At 42.0% G+C, this 9,069-nt stretch overlaps 1 long non-coding RNA gene across 2 annotated transcripts in view; it reads right to left on the bottom strand.

Moving 5' to 3' along the window:
• The window catches only part of LOC141787470 (uncharacterized), a 116,626-nt gene that overhangs the window by 65,841 nt on the left and 41,716 nt on the right, over nucleotides 1-9,069 (bottom strand). Inside the window, exon 3 of one of the 2 annotated variants that reach the window (XR_012598075.1) lies at nucleotides 7,260-7,507. The exons of the other annotated variant lie outside the window; for it this stretch is intronic. This is a non-coding gene — a long non-coding RNA (uncharacterized LOC141787470). Of the gene's footprint in view, nucleotides 1-7,259; nucleotides 7,508-9,069 lie in introns of those variants that run through there. 2 annotated transcript variants of the gene reach the window in all.

The raw sequence follows: 9,069 nt of genomic DNA, 5'->3' as shown, positions 1-9,069 counted from the left end.
CTGGCAGCTCTTCTCCTACAAATGATATATATGGGAGGGACTAAGGACGCGGTCACACTGGCCAATCGTGCCGTGCCTAAGCACGCTTCAGCCGTAAAGCACGTTTGAATAGGCCAGTGTGACCGCAACTGTGCCGTGCTCAAGCACGATTCCCTTCTGTGTTTCAGCACGCTTCGAAGGGGTGGGCTCCGGCACGGTTTACTTCATGCACGAGCACAAGCACACGGACAGCACGTGCGATCCATTACGTATAATCACCACGAGCGCATCTCACCACAATCATTTTAAACAAAGCGGTGGTGAGGGCTATGTCGGGCGAAAACGACTCACCATAAGTCCAAAAGTCTCTAAAGTTGTAGCAGTGCTCTCTTTTTCTCATTGTGCTGACTCTAATGAGATCACACTTCATGTAAACAGATGCTTCACGATGACGAAGGCGGGCTGTTAGCGTCTGTGATACTCGCTAAAGTCTGGTTCATATTGGGGTAGTGTGACCGCTGGCCGTACTGGCTGGGGAACAGCGCTGCATGGGGGCAATCGTGCTTAGGCACGTTTTGGATGGCCAGTGTGACCGCGCTCATAGATGTTTGTGGCCAATGGGAGGCACCTAATGGGGATCTTATGCTGATTTTACTTTTACTTTTGGGGAGCATTTCTCTCTGCACCAGAGCACTTTCTGTGCCTTACAGTGAAGTAAAATGATGAATGATGTCCTCTGGGCATTTGTTGAAAATTCAGATGACTGAGGTACCAATGCCAGCCTGCATTCTTCTTGTACCCATGTTGATCGGTCACTTAAAAATATTTTGTCTGCAGTGTCACTCAAACTACTGGCCTAACATGACTGCAGGCAATGTGCTAAATGGAGACAGATTCATCCAGATGAACTCCTGATTTACCCTTCAAAGATGTACTTGTGGCGCTAATGCTGTGGTACTTTTTGAGTAAAAGATTTGCTACATAAGACTACCATCTAAATGTTCAGTTGAACAAGTAGGATCCTCACAAACAAGGGTTTTGTCCTGATGTGTGCATGGTTAGTGGCCTGTTAAACCAGTATGGTCCTCACAAGCAAAGGATTGTCCTGATTGTGTGTGTGTATGGTAAGTGGCCTGTTATACCAGTGTAGTCCTCACAATCAAGGGTTTTGTCCTGATTGTGTGTGTATATTTGTGTGTATGGTTAGTGCCCTGTTATACCAGTGAGGTCCTCACAAACAAGGGTTTTGTCCTGATTGTGTGTGTATATTTGTGTGTATGGTTTGTGCCCTGTTATACCAGTGAGGTCCTCACAAACAAGGGTTTTGTCCTGATTGTGTGTGTATATTTGTGTGTATGGTTTGTGCCCTGTTATACCAGTGAGGTCCTCACAAACAAGGGTTTTGTCCTGATTGTGTGTGTATATTTGTGTGTATGGTTAGTGCCCTGTTATACCAGTGTAGTCCTCACAAACAAGGGTTTTGTCCTGATTGTGTGTGTATATTTGTGTGTATGGTTAGTGCCCTGTTATACCAGTGTAGTCCTCACAAACAAGGGTTTTGTCCTGATTGTGTGTGTATATTTGTGTGTATGGTTAGTGCCCTGTTATACCAGTGAAGTCCTTACAAACCATGCCTCTGTCCTTTTTGTGTGTACATGTGCGTGTGTGGGTAGTGTCCAGTCAAACCAGGGTAGTTCTTACAAACCAGGGTTTTGTCCAGATTGTGTATGTGTGTGGTATACGTCCCAATAAACCGGGGTGTCCCTATGAGTCACCACTGTGCTAGGAAACGCCTCCTCCCGCCCCGTCCTCGTAGTCCTGTGAAATGTCAGGTGATCATAGCTTGAGATTCTTTCGCAATATTTAACTCATAAATAGACAGGAATTTTTCTCAATTTTTTTGGATCAGTGTTTTCTTTGTTGCACCTCTCTAGGACAAAGGGAAAGGTGGGTCCCCGTAAACCACCACTGGGCCGGTTTGAGAAAAGTGCCCCGATAAACCACCGTAACCTGTATAGGTGTGTGTGTGTGTGTGTGTGTGTGTGTGTGTGTGTGTGTGTAGGTGTGTGTGTGTGTGTGTGTGTGTGTGTGTGTGTGTGTGTGTGTGTGTGTGTGTGTCTGAAGAGTATATTTTCACCACACACTGACAGAAGCCACTACTAATATCAAGTTCAAGTAGGAAATCTAATTGATTGGAATGAACTAATTAAGCATTAGCCCTGTTTCCACCAAGTGGTTCAGTTCTGTTCCTCCATTGTACAGCGTTTCCACTGACTAATCCTGGGACAGACCCCCAAAGTAACCAAGACGAGCCATCCCCCTTTTTGGCACCCTTCCCTATGAGTGCCAGACTAAGCCGATCCGATCTTGCAAGGTGGAGCAACAACACTGCAAAACATTGATTGGTCGAAAGTATCATCACTTACTGTGTGAGAGCAGCCGCATTTCTCCTGGCGGCACACAGACTTCTCTGAAACAAAGCTTGATTGCACTTTGTATCGAAGAGCCATATGCCAGTCACAAAGAAGACAAAAAGTTGGATGTCTCCCATTGTTGCTCTTTGTTTACTGTGTTGTCTGTTTTTCTTTGCTGGGTTTATTAGCAGCATACTCTGTGTCACGCTATTGCGTCACGCTATAATGTTACTGATGCAGCTGTCGGCATGCAGCTTGCACGCTGTCTACCACGAGGGGGCACGGTTGGCTGTGGAAACACAAACAGGACCAGGCTTAACTGATCCAACCCGTACCAAACCATACTTATCTAAGCTGGACTGCTTGGTGGAAATGGTGCAGTAGCTGTGTTATTTGTGTTTTTGGTCATGTTGATGGCATTTGGTCAGTTTGGAAGGTTCACTTCAAAACTCTAATACAAAAGGGTATGGGTATGTTTTTTTTTTTGTTTTTCTTTTTTATTGGACTTTAGAACATTAACACATCCTGGAATGAGTTTGATTGGTTTTGTTTGTTTGGAGATATAATGGCCTCCTGAGACAAAATCAACATGCCAGTGTAGACATAGCAAATTAGATAACTACATACTTACAAAATGGTTTGCTGACTTTGGGGATGAGTACCTTTTACATTGGAAACAATACGGTACCAAACCTGGTCAGGTATTGGTACTCAACAGTACCAGTTTTCTGTACTTTTGTGTATGTTCTGTGGTAATAAATATATATTTGTTTAATAATACAATCTCAGTTTTTGAATTTAAATCATTTATGTTTTGATGTATAAACTTGCAATGTTATGTTCATGTCATTCATTTGTTTATTCATTCATTCATTTATTTCCCATAGCGCTTATCTTGTGCAGGGTCACAAGTGGCTAGAGCTTATCCCAACTGTCTTAGCTGGGATAAGCTATGATTGACTGGTCGCCAGTCAATCATAGACAGACAACCTTTCATGCACACACTCACACCTAAGGACAATTTAGAGTGACATATTAATCTAACCATATTAACCTTTTTTTTTTCATTGCTAGGCGCTGCCCAAGTAGCTGCCTGTTGCAGCAGCTCTCTCGTCTTTGTCCGTTTCTTGTAATTTTTTTCGTCTCTTTTTCGTAATCTTTATATTTGGAGTGGATCATCACTTTGTATGATTCATTGTCGGTCACGGACACCAAACTTTTTGTGGCTTCGGCGATATTTTTTTACTACTTTTCTCCTGTGTTTGTCTGGAGATCCTACGTAACCATGGCTGCATTGTCTACATGCAAAATTAGCTGTTAGCAGCCTGTAGCATGTCAAAGCTAACTAGTGTAGGGCTTGATGATTTCCCTCGAGCTGAGGAGGAGGAGGTGAGGACGACGTGCTGGTTCTCGTATGTGAGCTGGGAGGTGACAACGCAGACCTGTCCTTCCATCCATCGTTGTTGGGAATGTGGGATCTAGCCCCGGGGGATGGATGAGCTAGCTGTGCTAACCCAGCGGCATCGTGCTGTTCACGGACGTGGCTGACGGAGCTGACATCGGACGCCGGCCCCACACTGGAGGAGCTTCGCCTGCTGTGAGCAGACAGGATCCAGGAGACAGAGACTGAACAGACTTCTGGGGAGGCTCAGTCCTGGACCCTGTGGAGGTGGAGACTGGCTGGGCTGGAGAGTGGTGGACGAGTGGTGGACGGGATGTCGTCATCTAATTTCTTATGGACCTTTTTGCACTTTCTACACTCTTTCTTACTTTTGTTTTCTTAAATGCTGTGGTGACTCCTGAATTTCCCCTCAGGGATAAATAAAGTATTTTCTATTTCTATTTCTAATGAGCATGTTTTCCCTAACTGACTTTGCACTTAGGATAAAAACAACACTTTTTGTTAAAGTCTAGTAATGAAAAGGCATATTAGTCTCTTAAAGACTTCAAATTTTTATCCTTTATGTAAATATCTACAAAGGACATCCTACTTCTCACAACCTTAACCAGTCTTTGCTTTCTCATGTGCATTTTATACAACTTTATCATGGGCATTTACTATGACAAACGGAGAAATGAAATGACATTCTCAGTATAAAGCAGTCCTGTTGATGGTAATTTGAGATATTTCTTATTTAAATAAGCAGACACTATAATATGACATAGCTACTTTCTGTCTCAAACATAATGTCCTTTGGATCATTACTATAAACTTGAACACTTGAAAATTTTCATTAACCATATTTCAGTTGTGATATTATCTGCATGACTCCTGACTTATACTCCTTTTATGTCTCTGTGCCTGGATATTTGATAACATTTTGAAATACCCAAGAAATACAAAATGTAAAATTGATTTTTTGTAACACACTCAGATACTTGATTATATGCTTTTTCGAGTGAACATGTAATAGATTGTGCTGGGGCTCTCAATCTAATAGAAAAGTCAATCCCCAACAGGCTGTCAGTTCTGCACACACCACAAACACACATGTTAACGTATGAAATAACAGCGAGGGTAACAATATTCTCATATCGCAAGGTTCAGTAGCTCCATTTAACATTTACTCATGCACCATTGAGTGAAATTAGCCTACTTAAAGCCAAAGCAACACAGTCAATTCACTGTGAGAGCTGCTTCCCAAGAAGTCAATAGATTGTATTGTATTACATGCTGGCAATGATGAGGGGAGCAGTCTAAAGGGATAATACAGAGTGAAATGCTGCATACCTTAGAGGGTTGCACTGGAATCTGCAGCATAATATGGGCGAGCAGAAAAATAACAGCCCCACTCTGTGGAGTGGAACCGGAGGATTCAGAGATCAAATAGATAAGCCACTTCAGACCTTTCCATTTCAGCGCATGATAGAGCTCACATCTCTAAACTCTTGCTTGGCACATCATCCCTTCCCTTTTTGATCTCTGCTACTGATGCTTGGAGTACAAGGCCTCACTGTGTGAGAAGATTGTGATCCAAACTGAAGCTTAATTAAATTCTTAATTATTCAATTGACCCAGCAGCTGGTGATCAGTGGAAACGAAGCATGAAGAGGGTGTTTTATTAAAACCCGTTATGTTGAATTATATAAGCAATGTCAACTCAAATGTGCATTAGTCAGCTCCTGCATGATGCTAATTAGAACAGGAACTAAACACACATCTTATTAAAAATCACAGTTAGTGGCAACGTCTCTGCACGGTGCACAGCGAGTAAACTCTGTCGCTGATGTCACTAAGTAAATAGATGTACTAAAGACCGGTAATGACGTTACAAGCAGACTGAGATCCAGGATAAACTGAGAGAAGATAAATCCAGCAGCTTTTCATGGAGGCACTCCCACACACTTCACACTTTTCTCTGAGCATCACTACCTGCTAGTGTTTCCTGAACTACACCACCACTGAGAGAACAGCACGCAAGGAAGAAACACTTAAGCAGATATTTACTTCTCTTCAAGGCCTTCACCGCGAATCATACTTCCTCCCAGTGTCCCAGTGTAGCGGCCCCATTTCTGTTTGTCAACACTTATTTTCTATAAGATTCGGAGCTGTAGAGAATAAAACCTGATTACACAATCCCAAGTCGTGCTTTCACAGTAAAGATGCCATTCTGAATCGGCAGTATCGTTGCACAAAGGCTTGGCGTGAGAGGCTGAAAGCATTCTTTGGCTGTCAGATGAAAACTTTTATCTCTTAATTCTTCCCGGCTTAAACCTTGAGACTCTAAACACAGTGGTAACAGTAACCCCACTCCCAGCTTAGTGCATTTTATGATTCCTCCTCAGTTTGGTGGATTTACAACACTTCTCACTTTTGTACCAGCTTTTGAGGGATATTAGAGAACCATCCGCCCACTTTGTAAACAAAGTTAAAATATGGCTCCTCCAGGTCTGATGCGTGTTTACAAGAGTATAACGGATTGTGCGAGAGCTCTGACTCCAGCAGTAAAATTCTCCCTGCTTAGTGACACCGGGGTTTGCAGAATGACGGCCTCACAGGGACCCAAATATTGATACAGGCCAGATGTTTCCTTTGAACGCACAATGGCACAGCATGGGGAGGATCCCTCTGGAATCTTGCTGCTCATTATCTAGTCTGATTGGACACTACTCTGACACACAAGTCCAATAAGTGGCACATTTTACTTTTATCGTCAACGGTAATAACCTTCTTGTCAACCTGGCTGAACAGATTGCAGGTATTGTGTACCCAGTGATAGATTTACAAAGTACTCTGTCCTTTCTTGGTATTCTGAACTCCAACTCCAGCTCATCACAAGGTTGCTGTTCACTTTGATGTGTTTTCAGTGTAACACTTATAATTATCTTGTTTGTGGAGCATTGCTGGTTGTTAACTTGAAAGATCCATTTGATCATCCTGAATCTTTGATATAGTTGGTCTGCATGCCGGTATTAACATGTAAAAGTGAAACAAAGAAGACATTTCCACCACAGTGAACAGAACATTATCTGGTACATTGCCCGTTGAATTTGAGCCTCTCCCAGCCCACTTTCAGAAGGAGCCTGCAGGGTATTTTGGCATACAGTTTCTATGAAAAAAAAAGAAAAGAAGAAGCAGCTTTGCCATGTTTAGCTCAGTAAATTAGTCACATACCCCATAAACATAGGCAGTCAGGGTTCCATTCCAGGTGTCCCGCTTAAGCCATTTCCATATCATCAGAAACTAAAAGTGTTTTTGCTCAAAAATAATTTTTAAAAATGTTTATTTGTAATGGGCTTTAATTGTTGGGATTTTAGCCCAAAGGTCGCTTTCCTGCAACCTTCTTCAACACTGGTTGTCCAGCCATATCTTCAGCCCCTCGCAGAGTGAGAACAGATGGAACCAAATGGAAACGGTAGGACATGGAGAAAAATTTTATTTAAGTCGTATGGGCTGACAGGACTGGGCCTGAGCCAGTCAAGCTACAATGTAGCAGGAGCCGTGTTCAACATATGTGCTGCTATTTTAGTACGATATGAAAAAAGGAACATTTGTCATGGTCCACGTGGCTCAGTATCCTGGGCATTGACTGGGATCTAAGGGACATGGTGCAGCTTCACAGGAGACCTAAAAGGAACTCAGGCACCACTATTTTTCTGGCAACCTGTCAAAGCTTAAAAAAAAAAAAAAATTATCAAGATGACGCATCTGAGACATTCCTATAATCAAATCTTGTATGATTATCTCACCATACAAAAGTGAGATTGCAACAGAAAGTCTCTGTAATCAAACTGTCAGTAGTTGAAATCAAACAAAGCTACACCCAATAATTGACATTCATTGAACTGCCTCCGATTGGTCAGAAATAAATTAAATGTCAGATGAATGTTGTTGTTGATGTGCTTGAACAAGTATTGATTTAATCACGCCAAGTAGCCAAAGACACTCCTTAGATCACGTTTGAAAAAAGAAAACTGTGAAGTCTCGTTAGAGAGGAACAAATAAACACGGAAACAAGCAGCGTTTAAAAAAAGAAAAAGTCATTGCTCCATGAATTAGATTCATTGATGAATAAATGGATTCATGAATCTTCAGAAAATGCATTTCAAACAATTTAGTGGTCTCTCAGGTGAAAGAGTAACTGGAAAAACTAACAGATGATGGCTTTCTTCTCTTTTGGGTCAGGATTTGTTCAAAGTACTCTGTGTGGGTGATGAACTACCATTTTCAATAGATTTGCTTTAGCTTTAGGTCAGATCTGAACTTTTGCAATACCCGAACAGGTTTAAGTCTGTATCTATTCATCTGTCTACAGATACAGTTAAGCATGTACAGTTTACACTTACAGGTCAATATGAGAGTGCAGTTCTGAAGTCAAAACCCTTTGTGCTGTAACAAACAAAACAGATGATCAAAATAAAACCGGCATCAATTTAGTGCCACTGTGATCTTTTGGGGTTCTTTAAGTGCCCACCATTGTTCTGAATGTTATACAATGTAAAATTAGAGTACTCCATGATCAGGTGGAGCAAGTGTTGTAATTTAGGCTTAAGACTTAGAGATTCTCAATAACACTGAACAAAAAGGCTCCAGCTTGACCTGGTCCACTCCTTCCCCTCAAGGCTTTTAGTTTGGTTAAGTGGGTTGGGCCCAGGGGCGGACAGTTGTAGGTAAGTGGGAGACACACACACACACACACACACACACACACACACACACACACACACACACACACACACACACACACACACACACACACACACACACACACACACACACACACAAAGGCTATATTCAGTTGCCTCTCCTCTCTTTCTCTGTAACGGTCAATTTGAGAGCGATCAGAGATCCCCCTTAGAGCTAGCCTAGGTCTCAGAGTGACACATTTATTGCCTCCTATCTGAGAGAGGAAGCCAGAGAGGAAACAACAAGAGTGTATGTCCATTCTTTCTGAAATAGATTTAGATCTTCAATCCTAAATCCCATGCAGCCCAATCCAACCATAAAAATACACCCGAACAAAAGTAATGATAATTATATATTTTTGCTAATTGCTTGATGCTGTTTTGAGGGTTTCAGGTCATCAGTGTAACACTTCAAGCTTTACTCAAGCTTGTAGTACCACCTAGTAATGATGTGTTCTGAGAGCAGGGATCAACAGAGGAATGCGGGGATATCTTTGTAATTTGAGAAAAGGATGACATTTCTGGTTTGATGTTAGAGGAAAATTTTGTT

Source organism: Halichoeres trimaculatus, unplaced genomic scaffold (assembly GCF_033239565.1).
Source record: "Halichoeres trimaculatus isolate MK-OKI-2021-1 unplaced genomic scaffold, fHalTri1.1 fHalTri1_scaffold_3, whole genome shotgun sequence".
Taxonomy (NCBI): Eukaryota; Metazoa; Chordata; class Actinopteri; order Labriformes; family Labridae; genus Halichoeres; species Halichoeres trimaculatus.
The sequence above is the reverse complement of the archived record's forward strand: the minus strand, read 5'-3'. Positions and strand labels throughout refer to the sequence as shown.